This window comes from Mandrillus leucophaeus, unplaced genomic scaffold, assembly GCF_000951045.1.
Source record: "Mandrillus leucophaeus isolate KB7577 unplaced genomic scaffold, Mleu.le_1.0 Scaffold15, whole genome shotgun sequence".
Classification (NCBI taxonomy): domain Eukaryota; kingdom Metazoa; phylum Chordata; class Mammalia; order Primates; family Cercopithecidae; genus Mandrillus; species Mandrillus leucophaeus.
In genome coordinates this window covers 10,127,451-10,151,560 of record NW_012101476.1, presented here as the reverse complement: position 1 = coordinate 10,151,560, position 24,110 = coordinate 10,127,451, and the positions used below count along the sequence as shown (strand labels likewise).

The 24,110-nt window shown below is 39.0% G+C and overlaps 1 protein-coding gene across 1 annotated transcript in view; it reads left to right on the top strand.

Annotated features, from left to right (window-relative positions):
- The first annotated feature begins 1,017 nt into the window (after positions 1-1,017).
- FAM208B (family with sequence similarity 208, member B) overlaps positions 1,018-24,110 on the top strand; it is a 78,535-nt gene continuing 55,442 nt past the window's right edge. The window contains exon 1 of the mRNA XM_011974924.1: positions 1,018-1,354. The gene's annotated coding sequence lies outside the window, so the exon portion shown is untranslated. The remainder of the gene's footprint in view (positions 1,355-24,110) is intronic.

Genomic DNA, 24,110 nt, shown 5'->3' with positions numbered 1-24,110 from the left:
AAATTCAGTGTAGCTTAGGTATACAGAGTTTATGAAGTCTACAAGAGTGTACAGTGATGTCCCAGACCTTTACATTCTCATTGTTCACTCACAGACTCACCCACAGCAACTCCCAGTACTGCAAGCTCCATTCGTGAGAATGCCTTACACAGGCGTACCATTATCTTTTATACTGTATTTCTATTGTACTTTTTCTATGTCTAGATATGCTTATACAAATACTTACCATTGTGTTATAATTTCTACAGTATTCAGTGCAATAACATATAGCATGGGTTTGTAGCCAGGAGTAATGAGCTATGGCTTATAGTGTAAGTATGTAGTAGGTTATGCTTCTAGGTTTCTATGATGTTCACTCAAGGACCAAATTGCCTAATGAGGCATCTCTCTCATAAGGTGTCCCTACAGTTAAGCAATCTGCATGACTATTTATCATGGGCAAGGATAATAAACCTGAATTTATTGATGGTCACTTTATTTTTGGTTACCGTGGCTCTCTGTGCATGTGTTATAAATTTCTAGAGGTGCTTTCCTAGGGGTAACAGCCACGCCCGCTATATGGATTAAAACAAGGGCAAGATTTCGGAAATGTTGCATTTGGGCCAGACAAATCAACTGTTCTTGCAGCAGCAGCAGCAGCAGCAACAGAGGGAAACGCAGACAAGGGCGAAGGCGCCCGAAGGCGACCACGTGGACCACTGCCAGAGCACGCTGGGTCAGCCCAGAGGTCCTCTCCCGCCTCTTCCCAAGGGCATCTTCCGCATCCGGTTAGGGGTCGCCATCGCGAGACGCCACGCGTTCGCAGGGATCGGGGCCCAATCAGGAACGAGCTGTGGCCTTACGCCTGCGCAGAGGAGAGACGCGAGCGCCGCGTGGACGCTGACCTCGGTCCGCGCCTGCGCCTTGGTTTCTTCCAGGCGATTGGTTCCCATCTCTGAGGGGGACGCCTCACTTCAGTTTTCACTTTCTTTTTTTGCCCCCTCTCCCCTTTTCTTTTCCTTTGGCCGCGAGGTTTTACTTCCGGTGGCTAGCGCCGGTCAGCGAGAAAGTCGACATGTTCTCGCAGGCTGCCGGGCGTCCCGGGGTTGCCTCTCGCCTGAGACCCTGACGGGAGACAGAGCGCGGACAGGCGTGGCGTCCCTGTCAGCGCCCGCGGCGAGGACCCCGGGGCCGGGGCGGACGGCGTGCCCCTGAGGGGGCTCCCTGCGGGAGCGCGGAGCCGGCGACTGGTGCTTCCCACGTGCGCCGGTGTCGCGAGGGCCGGGGAGGACGCAGAGCACGGCCGGGAGAAGCATGGGAAGGAGGCCGAGCCGGGATCTCAGGTCCTCGGGGGCGGCGGCCAAGCCAAGCACGGGTAAGTCCCTCCCCGGCCTGGGCGCCCGGGAACCCTGCGAGGAGGACGGTGGTCTCCGAGGCTGAGCGCTCGGGCAGCTGCCGGGGCTTGGCTGCGAGGGTCGGCGCGTTCTCTTCATCTTTTGCGGCGCTCCTGGTGAGGGGGTGGGAGGGGTCGGCGCCTTCGAGATGGCTCGACCTTCTGTCCTGCGCTACAGCTTGTGGCCGCGCTCGGTGTCGGCGGCAGAGAGATCGTAACCCTGTCGTCTTGCCCCTTTTTGAGGCGTTTCGTTTGCGTCGGCTGTCAGGGGACAGCTTCGTCCTCGGGGAGATGATGATAAGTTCTTGGCTGAAGTTTCCGTCTTCGGGTTTGCACCGGCTGGGAAATCATTTCCTGCGGGTTCTTCATGGCAATGCGCCACTTTTTCTTTATAGGGTAAAACAGGTCTCTCCGCAGGGAGGGTCATTTTAGCAGCAAACCCCAGCCGTGCATGAGCGTTAGGATAACTTGGTCCGAGCAACCCAGAAGTTTGTCTGAAGGCGGCGCCAAGCAGCGTTTCGTGGGAGAACTGGGTTGATGACTCTGAAATTTTGAGGAAGATTACTTTGGGAATTCTCAAGTTTCTCTTAATCGCTTACTCTTCCTTATTCTCCCTGTAAGGTAAAATTAGAATAGTAAAGGTTATGAAAGTGGATCCAAAACTTAAATATGTGGCATCCAAGTGTATGCTATTATTGGAATCGCTTTCGCGATCCGAGAGTCTACAGTGTTCCCTGAATGAAACTAGGGGTGAGCCTGGCGGTAATCCTGCCTGGGAGGTTTATAACAAAGCAGTGTCCCCTAATGGGGCAAGAATACCCTTGTGTTGAAAAACTGCTTTATAGGAATGGCTGGCTGTATGCAGTATGTCCAGTACTGTACATGAATAAATAACTAAGCCAGGCCAGAAAAAGGGTGACAGAAGTTCCACAGTTACTTTAAGGAAGACAAAGACGGTATATTCGAAATTTTGTGTATACAGAACATTTGCCCAAATGTAACTAATTTTCTTTAAAGGGAGGTTATAAGCATCTCCCGTGGTCCGAACATAGTTGTTAAAATGGGTTAAAATCGGTGAAGTGCCTAAGAACTTGACTGAGACATGGTATTTGTTAAATACAGTATATCTATTTAGTAAAAATAGATCGATATGGCATGTATTTATCAAGTGAATCTTCTGTTGGTAGACATTCAAGTTATTTTCAAGATATCCCTATAACTGACAATACTGCAGTGATTATCTCTTGCCGTTATAGACAGTGCTTCAGGTGGTCATGATAGTATTTCTGTAGAATTGATTCTTTATGCGAGTGCTGGATAATAATGTTGCTAAATTGCCCTGAAATGATTGTACCTTTTTGTGTTCACTTGCTCAAAAGATGTGTTTTTATTCCGTGCTAGCCAGCACTGGATGATAATGGTATTTTTAAAATATCTTAGCCACCTAGTAATTCAAAGTAGCATTCTGTTTTAATTTTCATCTTCCTTGGCGAATACAAAAGTTAAGTCTTTTTAGCCAGGTCATATCATTTGCTGATGTTTTTATTGGGTCTGAGCTCTCTTTTCTTTCGCCCATGTAACTCTTGCCATAGAATTTAATTATCATAGTTTTATAATATATTTTGGTACTTTCTTTTGAAAAAGAGCTTTGGGTTTTGTTTTTTGTTTTTTGTTGTTGTTTTTTTTTTTTTGCATTTTTTTCTTCCAGAAGAAATTATAACTGTCTTTTTAAGTCCTATAGAAAATCTTGGGATATTGTTTGTGATGGTGTTGAATTTATAATTTGAAGAGACATTCATTTGAGTTTTTCCTTCTAGGAGAATATATACATCTCCCTTTTTCTTCTTTAAAAATTTTTATTGTGAAATATGCCGTTAATATGTACTGACAAAGTGTATCTGTAATAAATATGCTTTTTTGTCAGTACATGTTAATGGCATCTTTCATAACAAAAATTAATAAAAGCCTAATTTAAAAGCTTTAGAAACTTTAGTTTAGAAACCTTTTGTGTGTTTCTACCCCAGGAGGAATGCATTCCCTGCCCCCCATTACAATGGCCATTATTAATTTTGTGTTAATTATTCCCTTGCCTTTTAAAACAGTTTTATCACCTATATGGGTATCCTTAACTATCATTGTTTACTGTTACCTGTTTTTGAACTTTAGTTAAATAAAGTCATATTCTGTATTCTATGAGTTACTTTTGTTAAGCATTGTGTTTCTGAGATTCACTCATGTTAAAGCACGTGCCTATAGTTTAGCAATTTAGAAACTTTATTCCCAGGACCCCTTTACACTTTTAAGAACCATTGAGGGGTCCAGGCACAGTGGCTCACGCGTGTAATCCCAGCACTTTGGGAGGCCAAGGGAGGCGGATCACTTGAGGTCAGGAGTTAGAGACCAGCCAGGCCAACATGGTGAAACACCATCTCTACTAAAAATACAAAAATTAGCTGGACGTGGTGGTGGCAGGTGCCAGTAGTCCCAGCTACTCGGGAGGCTGAGACAAGAAAATCACTTGAACCTGGGAGACAGGTTGCAGTGAGCCAAGGCCGTGCCACTCTACTGCTTGACAGAGTGAGACTCCGTCTCAGAAAACCACTGAAGATCCCAAAGATCTTTTGTTTATTGGATTATATCAATTGATAATTACCATATTAGATATTAAAACTGATCAACTTGAAATGTATGTTTATTTATTGATACCTTTAAATATAATAACCCATTACATCTTAACGTATTTTATCCCCCCAAAATTAGTGATAAGAATGGAATTTTTGTACATTTTTGCAAATATGCTGAATGTCGCCTTTAATGACTAGAGTCTCATCTGCTTTTGTATTCATTGTGTTGCCATGTATTATTTTAGTTGAAGTACATGAAGAAAATCCAGCCTCATTCAGCTGAGTAGTTAGAAAAGAGACAAATATTTTAGTCTTTTCAGATGATTATGTTCTTTTTTGATACTTATCAAAACCTAACAGTTTTGTGTTTTTGTTTCTGTTTTGTTTTTTAGGACAGTGTCTTGCTCTGTTGTCCAGGCTAGAGTGCAGTGATGAGATCGTAGCTCACTACAGCCTCCAATTCCTGGGCTCCGACAATCCTGCCTCAGCCTCCTGAGTAACTAGGACTACAGGCACACACTACCAGGCCCAGCTAATTTTTAATTTTTTTTTTTTTTTTTTTTTTGTAGAGACAGAGTCTTGCTATGTTGCCCAAGCTAGTCTTGAACTGCTGGCCTGTAGCAGTCCTGCCTCAGCCTTCCAAAGCACTGGGACTATAACATCCAGCCCCTAACAATTTGTTAAACGTTAGCTGCAGTGTAGAATTGGAAATCATATGAATGAACTTCTCATGCTCTAACATTAAAATCCAGTGGCCTGCCTTGCACTTTCAAGGGCTCTTTTACCTATACATGGGTCACTTGGAAAATATTGGTTCACTGAATTATGCAGCTCTTTCACATGATGACACATTTCATTATATAATTTCAGAAAATTGGTTGGGTGTGTGGGCTCATGCCTGTGATCCTAGCACTTTGGGAAGTCGAGCTGGGAGGATTGCTTGAGCCAGGTTTGAGACCAGCCTGGGCAACATGATGGGACCCCATCTTTACAAAAAAAAAAACAAAAAACAAAAAACAAAAAAAATTAGCTGAGCGTGGTAGCACACACCTGTGGTCCCAGCTACTTGGGAGGCTGAGGTGGGAGGATTGCTTGAGCCCAGGAGATTGATACTGCAGTGAGCCATGATTGTGCCACTGCACTCCATCCTGGGTGACAGAGCAAGACCCTGTCTCCTTTAAAAAGTACAACCTTTGGAATGGCTTTTATTGAAGATCTATTGATGATGAACACTCAGTTTTTGTTCACCTGAAAATGTCTTTATTTTGCAGCCATTCTTGAACGATGTTTTTGCTGAATACAAAAGTTGGCAATTGTTTTCTTTCAGCATGATGAAGCTCTTATTCTTCTGTCTTTTGGCTTTCATTATTGCTCTTGAAAAGTCACCTATCTGTCTTATCAATTCATTTTGTTCTGACTGCCTTGGGGGTTCTTTTGTTGTTTGTTTTGGTCTTTAGCTTTTTGCTGTTTTGCTGTTAACATGTATGTATCGGCCAGGCGCCGTGGCTCACGCCTGTAATCGCAGAACTTTGGGAGGCCGAGGCAGGCGGATCACGAGGTCAAGAGGTCGAGACCAGCCTGGCCAATATGGTGAAACTCTGTCTCTAGTAAAAATACAAAAATTATCTGGGCATGGGGGTGTGCGCCTGTAGTCCTAGCTACTCGGGAGACTGAGGCAGAAGAATTGCTTGAACCGGGGAGGCAGAGGTTGCAGTGAGCAGAGATCACACCACTGCACTCCAGCCTGGGCGACAGAGCAAGACCCATCTCAAAAAAACAAACATGTATATATCTTGCTTGAGATTGTCATAAATCTGTAAATTGGAGGTGTTTTTAAATGTGTTTATTCATAATTTATTAAATGTGAATTTCCATCTATGTTTTATTTATCTTGATGTATAAATACATTTTTTTATTATCTACATAGTAAATATTCTCTTCTGGTCTTTTACTCTTCTTTCACTTTGTTTCCCACAGCTTCCCCAACAGACATACATTGCCAAACTTGTGGATTTTTGGTAATTTTTGATAATTGTGGGTTTTTGATAAGTTAAAAGTAAAACAGTGAATCTCTGGAACTGGTCTTTTGGAAGAGGGGGTAGAGTTTTTGACTACTCTTTTCATTTTCTTCGTCATTACTGGTTAATTTAAATGTTTCTTCCATTTAGACCAATGTTGGTAAATTATATTTTTGTGGTTTTCTGATTTATTGATATAAGTTATACATGGTGATTTATAATTTTAGAAATATCTTCCTTGTATTTGTGGTTATATCATCTTTGTTTTCAATATTTAATTTTTTCCTTTTTTCTTGTTTATATTTGCTAAAAGATTACCTATTATTACTCTTCAGATAGCTTTTGCTTTTATTGATTGACTTAGTTGGCTTTTTAAATTTGCTTTTTAAAATTACTGTTATCATAAGAAATGTATCTGGAGTGTACTGTTTTCTCCTAGTAAGATTTTAATTACATTTAATTGGAGAACTAAATCCCTTGCTAATATTTTGTATAAAGATTCACTACCCTCCTTGGCATGGTGAAAGAGACCCTGGTTAGAACCTTTCATGTACACCTGCTCCCTCATTAGGAGAAAGAATATTTAAGACCCCAATGCCTGAGGTTTGTCCAGTTGAGGCACCTATTTCACCCTTGTGCATATCCCCTATTTATCGGTGCCCAGGACATTTTGTGTGGGCTACATGTAGAGGTCGTGGCCATATATAATTATCTTTGTTCTGACATTAATCAGATGTCACTTTCTCTTTTGTCATATTTAATAATCAAGAGTACCCAAAAGTGGGTCTTGAAATATAATTGTTTCTGAGAGAAATTTATTCTCAGGATTTTCTTGTAAGAGGGACAAAACTACTTAGTAGTATGTATCATTACAATAAGTATATTAATGAATATGATGCAACCATTTTATACAGGTGAAAGACGGTTTAATGCTAAAGCACAAACTCATAAACCCAGTTCATGAGGAGCCAGAACAGTGGTCATTGCTGTATATAGATGTCTTAAAAAGTCACCATATAAGCTTTGAAATAATTCTAATGAAAATTATATGATCTTGAGGTTGGGTGTGGTGGCTCACGCCTGTAATCCCAGCACTTTGGGAGGTTGAGGTGGATGGATCACGAGGTCAGGAGATAGAGACTATCCTGGCCAATATGGTAAAACCCCGTCACTACTGAAATACAAAAAATTAGCCTGGCATGGTGGTACATGCCTGTAGTCCCAGCTTCTCGGGAGGCTGAGGCAAGGGAATTGCTTGAACCTGGGAGGCAGAGATTGCAGTGAGCTGAGGTCGCGCCACTGCACTATAGCCTGACGACAGAGTGAGACTCTGTCTCAAAAAAAAAAAAAAAGTTATATGATCTTGAATATAGAAAGTATGGTCTCTAAAGAATTTGTTGTTGTTTTTACATAATGTAGCAGGAAAAAAATTTTGGTGTTTATGAGCATCAGCTTGATTACCAAAAATACTTTTTATGGTAAAGTAAACTGGATTTTGAGAATGTTAAAACAATCTTAAAAATTGAATATTAAATGAAAAAAATAAGTCACAGCTAAATGAAAAAGTCATAGTACATAGGCGTAATACCCTTTACTCATGGGGTGTAATCCCAAAAAAAAGTTTTTAAAAAAAGTAATTTCTCTTCTACTGGATATACTAAATACCTTAGTGAATTTTGTATTTCGAATAGCTGTTAATCTACATAATTCTTTATAAATTTAACTTGCTTTATAAGTTCAAATTATCCTATATACTACATAACACACTAATGGTAATGATTAATAATATCTACTAATTAGGCTTTCTTCTGGGAAATGCATGTGGGTATTAGGCTGCTTAGTTAAAACATAATGAGTAAAGACGTCCTGGGGTCAGGCCAAATACTTCATCTTCCCTCTGCACCTCCATTTGATTTAATTTTTGGTGAATTTTGTTAGGCTGCATGGCTTATTGGGAAAGGACCTCATCCCTGCCCCAGGCATTGGTATCAGCTTTCCTGCAGATACGTGAAGTATTAAAAAGCCATATGGGAGGCAGAGGCGGGCAGATCAGTTGAGGTCAGGAGTTTGAAACCAGCCAGGTTAACATGGTGAAATGCCTTCTCTACTAAAAATACAAAAATTAGCTAGGCGTGGTGGCCCATGCCTGTAATCCCAGCTCCTCAGGAGGCTGAGGCAGGGGAATCGCTTGAACCCAGCAGGCAGAGATTGCAGTAAGCCAAGATTCTGCCACTGCACTCTGTCTCAAAAAAAAAAAAAAAAAGCCATATTCAGTATGACTTTTGTTACATGTATACTTTTTTTTAATTATCTACATAGTAAATTTAAAAAGCTGCATCAAACTGTAGCCGGTGAGGCTGCATAAATGACGGTGGGACGAAGAGTTATAATAACTTGAGATCACTGTAGTGAAAAGAACGTGAATTTTAGATTAGACCTGAGATTGATAGATATCCTTACTGGGGGCTTGCGGGCAGGACACTTAAGGAAATTGGAGCTTGGAGTGAATTTTGTAAAATAACACTAAGATCATCCTCCTAGTGGGGTTACTGTGTGACGTCCAAGAACTCGGGGGGAGTTGGCTTGCTGTTCTGTGCTACATTCTGACGACTGAGCCCACCCAGGTCTGCCCAGGTCTGCGGGCCCCGGGATCCTGCGGGTTTTGTAGGGTTCCCTGATGTGTGGAGTTCCCACCCCCTGCAAGCTCCGTTGGGTCTACGGAGTGTGCGGGGATCTCCCATCCCTGTTGGCTGTGCGGGCTCAGCGGGGTTTGCAGGGATCTCCCTCGTTCTGTGGGGTCCGTGGGCGCCGAGTCAGGGCCATGACCCTGGGCTCCGCTCGCGGAGCTGGCGTCACCCTTGTTGACTTTCAAAAGGCGCTGCGGGCCCCGCGCCCTACACGCTCTGCACGACCTGCGCCGAGTTCCCCGCCCTGGCGCACTGGCCTTGGCTGGCGGGAGGGGGCCGGAGGGGCTGCCGGCAGAGCAGAGACACAGCCCCCTCCCCCACACACCATGAGGTGAGTCGGGGAGGGGCCCAGGTCTCCCCCATGCTGTTGTGGGAAGCTCTGACCCCCCGCTCTGCTTGGGGCGGGCTCACCCACGGAAGTGGCTCTTAACTGCAGCACTGAGTGCGAAGGAGACCCGAGAAAAGGGGCTGATTCTGTCTAGGAGCGTTTTACCTTCTGGTGAGGGTGTGGGGAGAGAAGCTTTGGCACGGTCAGTGAGGCCCCGCAGCAGAGCCCAGGTGATGAAAGACACTTTTGTATGGTACCTGAAGGCTTGCTTCGCTCCTGATTGTGAGTAGGTTGTGGGTGGTAGTAGCGGAGCCCTTGCAGAACCACCAGAGAGGTGGTGCTAGTTTGTGTGTGTGCCTGTGTCAACCTTACTAAGGTCGTCTCTTGAAATGTGGAAGAGGGATTGCACATGGACTTTGCGCTTCAAGTATTTGCAGGTTATTACTGCGTTATTATCTTGATTTAATCTTGTACGTGGCCAAAAAGTTTTTTAATGAATGTTTAAGTTTCTGTGAAAATCGTACATTTCTCAAATTGTATTTTCTGGGTTTTAATAGGGTCACTTTGTTTTCTGGGTCTCTGTTTTGACTTCTGAGAAATGCTATTGGTTTTCCCTACATTTTCTTCATTTAAAAAAAAAAAAAAAAAAAACTGTAACTTCAGGAGTTCAAGACCAACCTTGACAACCTCATTTCTGGGGGGGAAAAATCCCCACAAAACCACAGCTGTAACTGGCTGCTACTTAGGACTATAGGAGATCTTTTTTCCAAAGTAGAAATAGCTTTATTTCACCCAGATTATGTTTATTTAAAATTTCAGATAATATATAAAGCTGTAAAAAGTAAACAAAAACTACCTGTACTTGTCCCACCCAAAGATAACTTCACAGAATGTTTGATTATCTACTGTGGTGCTAGGAGCTCTGTTGGACACTGGGGACTTTGGTGAACAAGACAATGCCTGCCTCTATAAACCTTACATTCTGGTGGGTAAAATAGACCTCTCCCAACCTTCCAAAAAGTAAATTTATTCCATGTTCTAATGCTTTAAAGAAAACACCTACTTTCAGCGGGGTGATCGGAGGTTTATCTGAGTGGATGACTTAAATAGATGTCACTAAGGAAGAGAAGGAGCTCAACCATGGGAGGAATGGGGAGGAAGAAAAAAGAAATCTGATCAGAAATAACAGCATGCAAAAGGCCTTAAAAGAGGAAAAAGCTGTAAAAAGGAAGATCCATGTAGCTGGCACTCAGCAGTCAGGAGAAAGTAGAGCAAGATGAGGTGTGGGAAATTGGCAGGGACCAAATTTTACTTGTCCATTGCCAGAAGGGTGTGTTTTGTGTTCTGAGGGCAGTGAGAGGGTACTGAGGGTCTTTAATTAGAAATGAAATGATCTGGAAACCTAATTGATTAATTTGTTAAGTAAAATTTATTGAAACCCTACTGTATAACAGGCACTGTTCTGAGCACTGGCAGTACAGCATTGAAAAGAACAGGGCCCCTGTATTCATGAAACTTATCTAGTGGTGGGAGGACAATCAAATAAACAAGAAAAAATACCAGATATTGATAAGTGTGCAGAAGATGACCATTGTTTAAATTGTGGTTTATATTCTTTAAGACGTGGTATATTACACATATATTTCTTTTGGAACTTGTTTTTCTTTCTCCTGAATAATTTATGGTAGGACATTTTTCACTGTTACTAGTTTCCTTTGGGGGCATCTTAATTTGTTTTTGGATTAAGTATGGTAAAAAATAGCATGTATAAATGAAGAAATACTGTGCAGCAACAAAAAATTTGCATGTTACAAGGCATCTGGTGAACGTTATGTAATAACTTCCTTTTGACAGTCTGACATGTGGCTCTCCTACCCCATCCCAAACCCCAGCTGCCCCTTTATGGTTTTTTACTTTGACCTATTAGTATGGTTAAATTTATGGATTTACTATTTATTGAACCATTTTGCATCTTAGAATGAGCCCTAATTGATCTGTTATTATTTTAATGTCCTGATGCATTTACTTTGCCAATGCATATATTTAGGATTTTTTTGTCAATATTCATAAGAGATTGGTCTGTAGTTGTTTTTCAATGTTTTGTCTAGTTTTGATATTCACATCTGCTTGCTTTGTAAAAATAGTTGAGAAGTTTTATTTCTTTTTCTGAGTTTTGAAACAGATTAAATTGCCAAGTATTATTTATTCTTCAGTTACCAAATTCATATTTACTAAACACTCACTATGTGCTAGGAATTGGACTGGATGCTGAGTAATCAGTAGTAAACAAAACAGATATGGTTCCTGCCATGATATTGCTTGGCTTATGAAGGAAAATGACATTAATGAAGAAACTACACATATGTAATTATAAATCATGCAAGCAAAGGACAGGATGCTTTGAGAGAATATCATTGAAGATCTTTAGATTGTGCTTTTTATGCATTTGAGTAAATGACTATTGAGTACATACATATACACTAACAGCTAATTATTAATATGTATTGATTTGGTATGTAATTAGGGCTGTGGTGGGTACATTGGTAAAATGAGGTCTTCGTAATTACACAAATTAAAATATAAAATAATGGCAATAGTAGCTACCATTGTAGGACGTAGCTGCATCGTTTTTTAACTGTAGAAATTAAGACAGGTTAAGTAGACACTTTTAGTCTAACATACTCAATTGTATACACTCTTTGGGAGTCTCTGTAGGATTATAGTAAAAGAATAAGGCTATAAATCCACAAAGATCAAGAGGAGGTGAGAGTAAGATACAGCTGAAATCAATATTTGGAAAACTAGAAAGGAGATGGGCAAGTAATAAATGATTTCATGAATTAGAGAATGCTGAAAGCTGAAGAGAGGTAAGCCAACAAGGAGCAAGCAGATTCTTTCCACAGAATCTGGAAAAGTTTTAGGAATTGGGGGTATCAAGTACAGTATTTCTGAAGTCAAGAATTACAGGACAGGGTGGGAGTAGAAGGGTTGGTTGATGGTCTTTATCATTTTGACACCCTGAAACCCCTTCTCCACTCCCATACACCCAGACAACTACTCTCTCCTCTACCTTGACAGAAGACTGAAAGTTTATACTCAGGAGACATTAACTGGGAGGCTCCAGATGGCTGAGGTGGGGGTGAAGCACCTAAATGAAAATGAAGATTGAGTGAAAGTCAGGTCAACATGCTGAACCTAGAGCAGTTGTCTTTTTTTGATTGGCTTCCAAACTGTCAGGCTTACGTGTCCCTCAACAACATATTAACGGATTCTTAGCTGGGGAAACTTACCAGCCCATGGCAAAGTATTGAACAGATATGAACTACGGGAATTCACCTGATTGAACAGTTGGATCCATCAGATCACCCGAAGAGTAGAGCTGCTGGTCAGGAAGCATTGTTCATGTACCACAGCTTCTATTCAACTTTTATTTTTTGAGACAGGGCCTCACTCTGTCACCCAGACTGAAGTGCAGTAGCGCCATCATAACTCACTATAGCCTGGAACTCCTGGGCTCAAGCCATCCTCCCACCTCAGCCTCATGTGTAGCCAGGACTACGGGCATATGCCACCACGTCCAGCTAATATTTTTATTTTTTGTAGAGATGGGGTCTCATTATGTTGCCAGGCTGGTCTTGAACCCCTGAGCATAAGTGATCCTCCCACCTTGGCCTCCCAAAGTACTAGGATTACAGGCGTGAGCCACTGGTGCCTGGCCCTAGTCAGCTTTTAAATGCCTCACATTTGAGCATAAATGTACAGCCAAGGGTCACCTGCCATGGGATGAAAGTCTCTAATGAAAGAGAGACCAAGTAGGAAATAAAAGGAGCTGAGTATAAATAGATTTACTTTAGGGAACAGAAGAAACTTCAACAAATAAAACTAGTATCTTTAAAGAGAAGATATTCCATCTGTGAAAGATGAAAAAGGTTCTGTTTTAAAAAGAGAAATTATTTTAAAAATTGCTGCAACAGAATAAATTTTTTAAAAATTTAATACAAGGTTTAGATAATAAAGCTGAAGAATTCTCCCCCAAAAACCAGAAGAGCAACAAGAATTAGAAAACAAGAGTGAAATGGTAAGAAAACGAGAGGACTAGCCAAGAAGGTTCTTCATCTAATACAGTGGAAGGAAACTGTGTCCCAGAACCGAAGGAGGTGAGTTTCTAGGTTGAAAGGGCCTATTAAGTGCCCTGATCAGTAAAACAGAAACAAACCAAAAATAGAACAAAACCTCATTGTACCAAATGTATAGTTCCAAAAGGAACAAGACCAGATTCATTCTTAATCTTCCTACTTCTGAAAAGAAGAATGGGAGCAGAGAACTAGGGGCTGGCTCTCAAACTGCATTTTAACAAATTTAGGGAAAAAGGAAACCTTCTTAACTTCAAATTGTATGCAAGTGCTGTTAGGAATCCCCAGTGGGAAGTTCCAGCAGTTCTGTGACGAAGATAAAGTTGCGCAGAGGAAGCATATTTCAGGTATCTCCAGCAACTTACTCATATCCAGAATCAGCCCTGTCCAAAGAGAGAAGTCTTGTATTCCTGACTAAGACTGAGGAGCCATATGGTATCCATCAAGGAAGGAGAAAGTAGAATGAGAAAGTGCCTGGGTGGGGCATGGGGGAGGCAGAGATCTTAGTGCTAATAAAATACTCCCAGAAATGAGTGCATAACCTTGGAAATCTAGGGTTGTGTCTCTAAGAGGTAAGCAGAGCTGGCAGTAAAGGCCCTCCTGAACCAGATTACATTTGGAGATTAGACAAGGAACAAGAACAAGGCACTATATTATAAAACAGCAATCCTCTGATTTAGGAACAGGGGGAACCCTAAAGAAACATGACAACTGCCATCCCCTCCCTACACCCTGAATCTGCTGATAACAGTCCAGGATAATTCATCTCATTCAGACATGTATAACAAAAATAGTATGTACGACATCCATACAATGACTGGTGGATTTTTTTTTTATATTTTGTGTTAGTTTTTTGTTCTTCTATATGATTTTTATTATTGAAGATATAATTCACATGCCATAAAATTCACCATTTAAAAGTGTACAGTTCACTGGTTTTTAATTTATTCCCAAGTTGTGCAACCATCACCACTATCAATTGCATTGACCCTAGTGCTTTACTTTCCCTTATATTCATGCCATGACCCTATGCAGTTCCTTCCATTAAAGTGACAGAGATGTTACCGTACTCCTTGACTTTGTGTTTGGCTATGTGACTTGCTAAGGTAAAAGTGACCCCATGTCAGTTTCAAGCCTAAGCCTTACCAGGCCTTGGGTATTTTTATTTGTTCTCTTTCTATCTGTGCCATTTCCATGAGAAAAGCATGTCTCTCCTAGCTCATTGGTTGAGGGAAGATGAGAGATAGGAGAGTGAGGGCCACCCCAGCTGAGTTAAGCTGAATTCAGTGAACACTGTAGAGATGTGAGTGATAAAAAAATGATTGTGGTTGTAAGCCACTGAACTTTAGGATGGCCTGTTAATAATAGTTAACTGAACAGTTATATGATTAAAAATTTAAAAAAAGAAAGAAAAACCACAATTTTCTACAGATGGTATTTTTCAAAACAATATTGCCAGAAAATAAATCACAAGTGGTCAAGCTACTGCCTGTGGTCTTGCCTGTTTTTGTAAATAAAGTTGTACGGGGACATGGTCATTCCCATTTATGCACTTTCTATGGCTGTTTTTATGCTCTACTGGTAGAGACGAGTAGTTGTGACAGAGACCGTGTGGTTCATAATCCTAAAATATTTATTTTCTGACCCTTTATGAAAAAGTTTGCTGACCTTATGGAAAATGTGACCTAAGGTTTTAATACAAATTTTAAAATACCTTTATATACTTACCATACCCATTAAGATAGCGATAATCAAAAAGACAGATAATAAGTGTTGACAATGCTGTGGAAAAATTGGAACCTTCTGTATACTACTGGTGGAAATATAAAATGGTGCAGCCACTTTGAAATCAGCCTGGCAGTTTCTCAGATGAGCAGACACAGATTTACTGGAAGAGCAAGCAGTTCTACTCTAAAGTATATACCTAAGAGAAATGAAAACATGTTCACATAAAAACTTACACATGAATGCTCATAGCAGCAGCATTCATAATAGCCGAAATGTAGAAACAACCCAAATGTCCATCAGTTGATGGATAAACAAAATGTAGTATATCCACAGAGTGGAATATTATTTGGCATAAAAAGGTATGAAATATTGATATATGCTTTAACATGGATGAACCTCAAAAACAGGCTAAGTGAAAGAAGGCAATCATGAAGGACCACATACTGTATGACTCTGTTTATAAGAAATGGTCTGGAATAGGCAGATCTGTAGAGACAGTAAATTATGTTTGCCTAGGCCTAGGAACCAGTGAGGGGTGAGGAGGATAGCTAAGGGGTAGAAGGTTTCTTTGGGGATAATGAACATACTCTAAAATTGATTGTGGTGAAGGTTGCACAATTCTGTGAATATACTAAAAGCAATTGAATTGTACACTTTATGTGGGTGAATTTTATGCTATATGAATTATATCAACATTGTATTAGAAAGTAAAATGAATGAAGCATAGAAGTTATGGAGAAATACTGGAAAGCAGAAAATACAAGAACTCAAGGAAGAGACAGCCAGACAACAGTAGAATGTGAAACGGGAACCAGCAAAAAAAAAAAAGAAATAGAGAAAAATGATCAAGCCATTTCAGAAGTACCCAAGGTAGACGAAACACCATGGCAAAGATCATAAAAGTGGAAATGAAATATTTTTGGTAAGTATATTTTACCACAATTTTGATAATGCAAAGAAACAAAACAAAAGATAGACATGAGAAAAGTGAGTAAAATAGGTATACATTTATTTTTATTGATTCATAGTAGATGTACATAGTTTTAGGATACATGTAATAATACATTCATATAATTTGTAAAGATCAAGTCAGTGTAGTTGGGATATCTGTCACCTTAAATATTTCTCTCTTCTTTGTGCTAGAACCACTCAAATTCTTACAGTCATTTTGAAATATATAATAGATTGTAGACTGTAGTCAACCTACTGATCAACATTATGTCTTACTTTTATCAAACCATATGTTTATATACATTAATCAACTTCTCTTTATTCCTTCCTTCCTCCTACCCTTTCCAGCCTCTGATAACCACCAAATCTACTCTCTGTTTTCATAAAAGCCACTTTTTTAGCTTCCACACATGAGTGAGACTGTGTGATATTTGTCTTTGTGTGCTTGGCTTATTTCACTTAACATAATGATCAGTGTTGCTGAAAATGGCAGGATTTTATTCTTTTTTATAGCTGAATAATACTGCATTGTGTATACTACATTTTCTTTATTCATCTATTGATGGACACTGACGTTGATTTTATATTTTGGCTGTTGTGAATAGTGCTGCAATAAATATGGGAGTGCAGATGTCTTTTTGATGTGTTGATTTTCTTTCTTTTGGATGTATACCCGGTAGTGTAATTGCTGGATCATATGGTAGTTCTGTTTTTATTTTTTTGAGAAAGCTCTATACTGTTTTCCATAGTGGCTGTACTAACTTACATTTCTACTGGCAGTGTGTAAGGGTTCCCCCTTCTCCATATCTTTGCCAGCATTCATTATTGTTTGTCCTTTTAATAAAAGCCATTTTAACTGGGGCGAGATAATGTCTCATAGTTTTGATTTGCATTTCTCTGATAATTCCTGATGTTGAGGATTTTTTCATATACCTCTTGGCCACTTTCATGTCTTCTTTTGAAAAATGCTTATTCAGAACTTTTGCCTGTTTTTTAATTGGGTTATTTGTTGGGGGGTGGGTGTGTTTCCTTGCTTCCTTGCTGTTGAGTTGTTTGAGCTCCTTATAAATTCTGGTTGTTAATCTTTTGGCGGGTGAGTAGTTTGCAAATATTGTCTCCCATTCTGTGGGTTGTCTCTGTACTTCATTGTTTCCTTTGCTGTGCAGCTTTTTTTAGCTTGATGTAATCCCATTTGTCTATTTTTGCTTTGGTTGCCTGTGCTTTTGAGGCCTTAAACAAAAAAACTTTGCCCAGACCAGTGTCCTGGAGCGTTTTCCCAGTGTTTTCTTCTAGTAGTTTCATAGTTTTGGGTCTTAGATGCTTAGATATAGGTCTTTAATCCATTTTGAATTTTGTGTATGGTAAGATTGTTTCATTCTTCTGCATATAGTTATCCAGTTTTCCCACCACCGTTTATCAGAGACTGTCCTTTTCCCATTGTATATTTTAGTTCCTTTGTCGACAATGAGTTGGCTCTACATGGATTTACGCCTGGGTTCCCTGTTCTGTTCCACTGGTCTATGTTTCTGTTTTTATGCCAGTGCTGTAGCTTTGTAGTAAATTTTGAAGTCAGGCTGTGTGATGCCTCCAGCTTTGTTGTTTTTGCTCAGTATTGGTTTGGCTGTTCGGGATGTTTTGTGGTTCCATATAAATTTTAGGATTTGATTTCTATTTCTGTGCAGAATGTCCCTGGAATTTTGATAGTGGTTCATTGCATTGAAACTGTAAATTGACTTTGGGTAGTATTCAACAATATGAGTTCTTCTAGTCCATGAGCATAAAGTATCTTTCTGTTTTTTAATGTCCACTTCAATTTCTTTCATCATTGTTTTATAGTTTTTCTTGTATAGATCTTTCACCTCTTTGGCTAAATTGATTCTTAGGTATGTTATATTCTTTGTAGCTATTGTAAATGGGATTGCTTTCCTTATTTCTTTTTCAGATTGTTTGCTGTTGGTGTATATCAACGCTACTGATTTTTGTATGTTGATTTTGTATCCTGCAACTTTACTAAATTTGTTTATCAGTTCTAACAATTTTTTTTGGTGGAGTCCAGGTTTTTCTAAGTATAAGATCATGTTATCTGTGAACAGGCTCATTTGACCTCTTTTCTGATTTGGATGCCCTCTGTTTCTTTCTCTTGTCTAATTTCTCTGCCCAGTACTTCAGTACTGTATTGGATAAAAGTGGTGAAAGTAGGCATCCTTGTGTTGTTCCATATCTTAGAGGAAGGGCTTTCAGTTGTTCCTTGTTCAGGATGATGTTTGCTATTGGTTTGTCATATGTGGCCTTTATTACTTTGAGATATGTTCCTTCCATATGTAGTTTGATGAGACCTTTTTGTTTTTTAGTCATAAACAGATGTTGAATTTTATTAAATGCGTTTTCAGCATCTGTTGAAGTAATCACATGGTTTTTGTTCTTAGTTCTGTTAATATATCACATTTATTGATTTGCACATGTTGGACCATCCTTGCATCCCTGGGATGAATCCCACTTGATCATGGCAAATATCTTTTTACTGTGTTTTTAAATTTGATTTACTAGTATATTGAGAATTTTTGCATCTATGTTTATCTATGATATTGGCCTGTAGTTTTCTCTTTTCATTGTCTCCTCTGGTTTTAGTATCAGTAATGTTGACCTTGTAGAATTAGTTTGGAAATATTCCCTCCTCTTCAATTTTTTGAAAAGTTTGAATAGAAATTTATATTAGTTCCTCTTTAAATGTTTGGTAGAATCCAGCAGTGAAGCTATAAGGTCTTGGGCTTTTCTTTAATGGGAGAGTTTTTATTATAGCTTTGATCTCATTACTAAAATGGTATTTTTTTTTTTTTTTTTTGGTAAGTAAGGATAGATAAGACAGCCAAAAGAGATCCAAAATGGACAAAACTGGAGCCCCCAAAAAGAAAACCAATTCCATAGAATACATATCTTAAAGTATAATTCAAGGTGTTTTTTTTTCCTTAAAAGACTTAAATCTGTTGAAAAGACACACATACTCCAGGGAAAACTGGCCCAACATTGAGACAGATTCTGATAAAAAATTTGAACTGGCAAAAGATCATATAATGAAAATCAGATTGGTGCAGAATAACAGAAACATTCAATACCAGAAAATAGTAGAAGAACTACATGTCAGCTACTCAAAGAACATGTGAGCCAAATATTTTTTTGTCCTGCCAAGGTGTCTTTTGGGTATAAAGACTACATACTGGCTGGTAGTTTTAAATATTCAGAGTTTTACATCTTTTTATATGAACCTTTCTTAAGGAAACAACTAAAAGACAGATACCAGCTAATCAGTAAATGAAAAAGGAAACTTCAGCAAAGGAATGAACTGCTAAATTCTCAATAATTAGAAGATAATATTAGGGATCATTGTCTTCCTAATTTTAAAGGGAGTACTTTAATGTCTCACCATTATATATGTAGGCTGCTTTCTAGATATCTGCTTATCAGGTAATCTGTTTACTATGAATTATCTTTTTAATCACGAGTGGCTGTTGAATTTTATATCTAGTAAGGCACAGGTTTTTCTTTAATCTCTCAGTATGATTAATTTTATGAATAAATTGTCTAATATTACACCTTCCTTCCTTGAATTCCTGCCATAAGCTTTACCTCAATCACGTCGTTTTATATTTTATATGTATTGCTAGTTGAGGTTTTTCTGGTTTTTATTTAAGATTTTTTTTGCATGTATTGTCATTGGTGATCTTACCTTAAAATTTTCTTTTGTAGTTGTTCCTTTCTGGGTTTTCATTCAAGGTTGTGCTAGACTTATAATTTGAGAAAGTTTTCATTCTTGGCCAGGTGCAGTGGCTCACGCCTGTAATCCCAGCACTATGGGAGGCCTAGGTGGGTGGATCCACCTGAGGTCAGGAGTTTGAGACCACCCTGGCCAAGATGGTGAAACCCTATCTCTACTAAAAATACAAAAATTAGCTGAGCCTCGTGGTGGGCGCCTGTAATCCCATCCCACTTACTCGGAGGCTGAGGCAGAAGAATCACTTGAACCTGGGAGGCGAAAGTTTCAGTAGCCGAGATTGCACCACTGCATTCCAGCCTAGGCGACAGAGTGAGACTCCATCTCAAAAAAAAAAAAAAAAAGAGAAAGTTTTCATTCTTGTGAATAATGTTTATGTGGGAAAACTTCTGGGCTTGAAACTTATATACCTATAACAATTAACTCTACCACTTATTTAATAGTATCTGATCTTCTCTTTTTATTTCCTCCTCTTATTTGCTTTGGGTTTACTGTGTTGTTCCATTTTCTGAGTTCTTGAATTGACTCTAGCTTGTGATTTTAAAAATGTTTTTCTTCTGTAATGTATACATTTGAAACGAACAGTTTTCTTATAGATATTTTAGATAATATCTTAAGCTTAGATCATGTTACTCTTTAACTTATGAACTATTTGTGTGTAGGATTTTTAAAATTTAAATTTCCAAACGTGGGGCTTTTGAAATTAACTTTTTATGGTTACATTGTCATTTTACTTGACTTTGGTCAGAGATCAGTTGTTTTTTAGTACTCTGGGAATTTCCTTTATGGCCAAAGTCATAACCGTTGGGTTTTGTTTTGGGACTTTCAGCTCAACTTTATTGAGGTCTAATTTTCATACAATAAAATGAACACAATTTAAGTATATAGTTCAGTGAATTTTGGTAAATGTATGTACCATGTGATGACTACACCAATAAAAATATAGTGTGTGTCCATCACCGCAGAAAGTTCCCTTGTGCTTACCCAACTTGCAGTCAATTTTCCTATTCCTGCCCCCTACTGTAGGCAACTAATGAAATGCTTTTTATCACCATAGATTAATTTTGCTGCTTCTTGAACTGCATATGTATGGAATTCTACAGTATGTACTCTTTTGTGTCTGACAACTTTTGCCCAGTTTAATGTTTTGAGATGCATGCATCAGTTTTACTGTTTTTATTGCTGATTATTATTATGTGTGAATATACAAGTTTGTTTATCCATTCACCTATTTATGAATATTGGAGTTGTTTCCAGTTTTAGGCTACTGTGAAAAAGCTGCTCTTGAACATTGATGTGCAAGTGTTTTTGTAGATATGTTTTATTCTCTTGGGTAAATATCTGGGAATAGAATAGTTGGGTCATATGGTAAGTGTGTGTTTATAAGAAACTGATGTTATTTTTTCAATTGGCTATATAATTTTTCAGTTGGCTTTATATTTCTACTAGGAGCGTTCCAGAGGGTCCTCATCTTTGCCAATGCTTGGTATTTTCAGTCTTTTTAGCCATTCTGCTGGAGCGGTAGTATTTTATTATGGTTTTAATTAGCACTTCCCTGATAACTAATAATGTTAACCCATTTCCCATGTTTCCTTTTATTATATGCTTTCTTTTGTGAAATGTGTCTATGAGTTTTTTATATATTCTAGGTACAGGTGCTTTGCAAATATTTCCCATTTCTTAATAATGATACCTTGGAAGATCAGATGGTTTTAATTTTTAGGAAGTCTGATGTATACGTTTTTCTAGGTCACTAATTTTGTGCCCTATGAAAACTTTATGTACCCCATAGTCAAGAAAATGTTTCCCTATGGTTTTTTAAATTTTATAATTTCAGCCAAATAGTTATAGTTTTTATGTTTAGGTCTGTAATTCATTTTGAGTTAAATTTTATGGTTTAAGGTAGAGGTTTGAGGTTCATGTTTTTCCCCCTATTTTAGTTGTTCCATAGCAGCATTTATTGTAAAGATATTCTTTCTCGATGGAATTATACTGGTAATATTAAATATCTGTTATCTGGACTCTCTTCTGTCCCATTGCTCTATATGCATTTTCTGTATATCAGTACCACCTTGTCTTGACTACTTTAGCTTTGTAGTGATTCTTAAAATCAAGTAGTGAGTCCTTCAACTTTGTTCTTCTTTTTCAAAATTGTTTTGGCTTATATCTTTCTTACATACATTTTAGAATCAGATCATCAGTTTCTGCAGACTGAGGTTGTGTTGAATCTGTAGATCAATTTTGTATCTTAACATCCCCCAGCAAAGTTAGAAAGCCAGGCAGTAATATCAGAGGGCACAAGCCCAGACTGAAGCTGGAAGGCATAGTGCTCCAGAAAGGATCCTTCCAAAAAAAAGATAAGAAACTGCTCAAAATGAACAAAATCTTTAATCTATGTTTATCCAGAAGATATTGTTAGTTCTCTAGAATTTCAAGCTGAAATAATGATTGGTAACTGAAATTTAAGCAGAGGCTACTTTAAATTCAGAAAAGCAAAACATGGTGTAAGAAAGGAACTTGACTACACAGTATGGCTTAGCAGTGATTAATACATGCAGTTAAGTGGTGAAACCTAGGCCTAGCACGGTGGCTCATGCCTGTAATTCCAGCACTTTGGGAGGCCGAGGTATGGCGATCACTTGAGGCCAGGAGTTCGAGACCAACCTGGCCAACCTGGTGCAACCCTATCTCTACTAAAAATACAAAAATTAGCCAGGCGTGGTGCTGGGCACTTGTAATCACGGCTATGCGGGAGGCCAAGGCAAGAGAGTTGCTTGAACCCGGGAGGTGGAAGTTGCAGTGAACCAGAATTGAGCCACTTGCACTCCAGCCTGGGCCACAGAGCAAGACTCCATCTCAAAAAAAAAAAAAAAAGTAAGCACCTAGCGAATGTTAGCCGTTGTTATCATTAATAACAATAACTTCCTTGCTAACTCAGGATAACTTCTTTATCCATGGCAACAAAGAAAAAAGTACTTTGCTAAGTTATCTGATGCCAGTGCAACATGCCTCATGCTCAGCAAGCCTTCAGTAAAGCTCCTTGTAGAGTCACAGCTGAAAGGAGCTTTAGAAAGGCAGTTATAACTAAAGGAGGCCTTAGAGAGTATAAATTTAACAAAATCCATCAGTTAGTGTGTTCAGCTTCCAATAAAAGTTTAAACAATAAGGAACATTTGTTATTTCATGTATAAAGCCCAAAGATAAGGCAGCCCCCAGGTTAGTTTATTTCATCAGTTCAAGGATCTGGTTTCTTTCTATTCTGTTCCATTCTCTGTTGGCCGATCAATCCCATCTTGGTTGCAAGGAGATCCAGGCAACACGTCTTCAGACAAGATCTTAGGCTAGAAGATGGAGTTCTTTTCTAAGAAAGGTTTCCCAGAACTCTCTCTGTAGACTTCTATTTATCTCTCACTGGCCAGAACTGAGTCACATGTTTATTCCTAAAACAAACACTATTCAAAGGGAGTGGAATTACCATAAAGATCTTAGAGTAATTAAGATTTTCATTCTCTTTCTCTCGTTCTCTTTCTCTCTTTCTCTCTCTCTCTCTCTCTCTCTCCCCCCCCATACACACACACTCTCTCCCTCACTCATTTTCACACACACACACACACGCACACACACCTCTAAACTTCTTCTGAACCACGGGATCTCCTGATACCTGAACAGAATTGTGGTTTTGTGGAAGGGGAGTAAAAGGGACATGATTGTAGGGAAGTCAGTCCACTATATCTTCAACCACTGTCTCAAAACACGTTAGTAGTAGAACCTGCACCAGAATCCTGGTCTCCCAGTTCCTAATTTTCCCCTACATAAACAACCTCCTTCATGAAACTTTATCAACAAAGCTACTTTTCCTAAAAAATCTTGAATGTATCCGCACAATTCTACCTCCAGTTCTTTTTGGGGGAAAAATGTGCTGTAAAACTATACATGCTATTTTTGTGAAGCATGTTAAAATCCTTATTCCACAGACTCATGATAAAAACTGAAAACTTGACCACCTTTTTAATCTTTTTCTTTGTTCTTATTCTTCTCACCCTTCTTCCCTTAGTCAGTCATATTAAACTATTTGCAGTTCCTTTAATGTATCATGTTTATACATCTGTTCATTTGCTCATACTATTTCTACTATCTGGAAAATGTACACAATTTCCTTTTTTGGCTTCCTCATTTGAATATCTTCTCAGATTTCAAGTATCTATACCTTCATGAAATCTTTCTTGACATAGCTCTGTCTCCCTAAAATTGGTTATATCAGTGTACATCCACTGTATCATGTTTTAGAGACTTCTACACTTTTAGAATTTCTTTGCAGATTTTTATTCTTCATCTAGTCTGAGCTTGCTCTGTTTCTCTCTCTCTGCCTCTCCCCCCTCTCTCTCTCCCTCTCCCCCTCTCTCTCCCCCTCTCTCTCCCCCTCTCTCCCCTCTACCCACACTCTCTCTCTCTCTGTCCCCTCTACCCACAGAACATGAATTATGTAAAAATCTCCGTTTG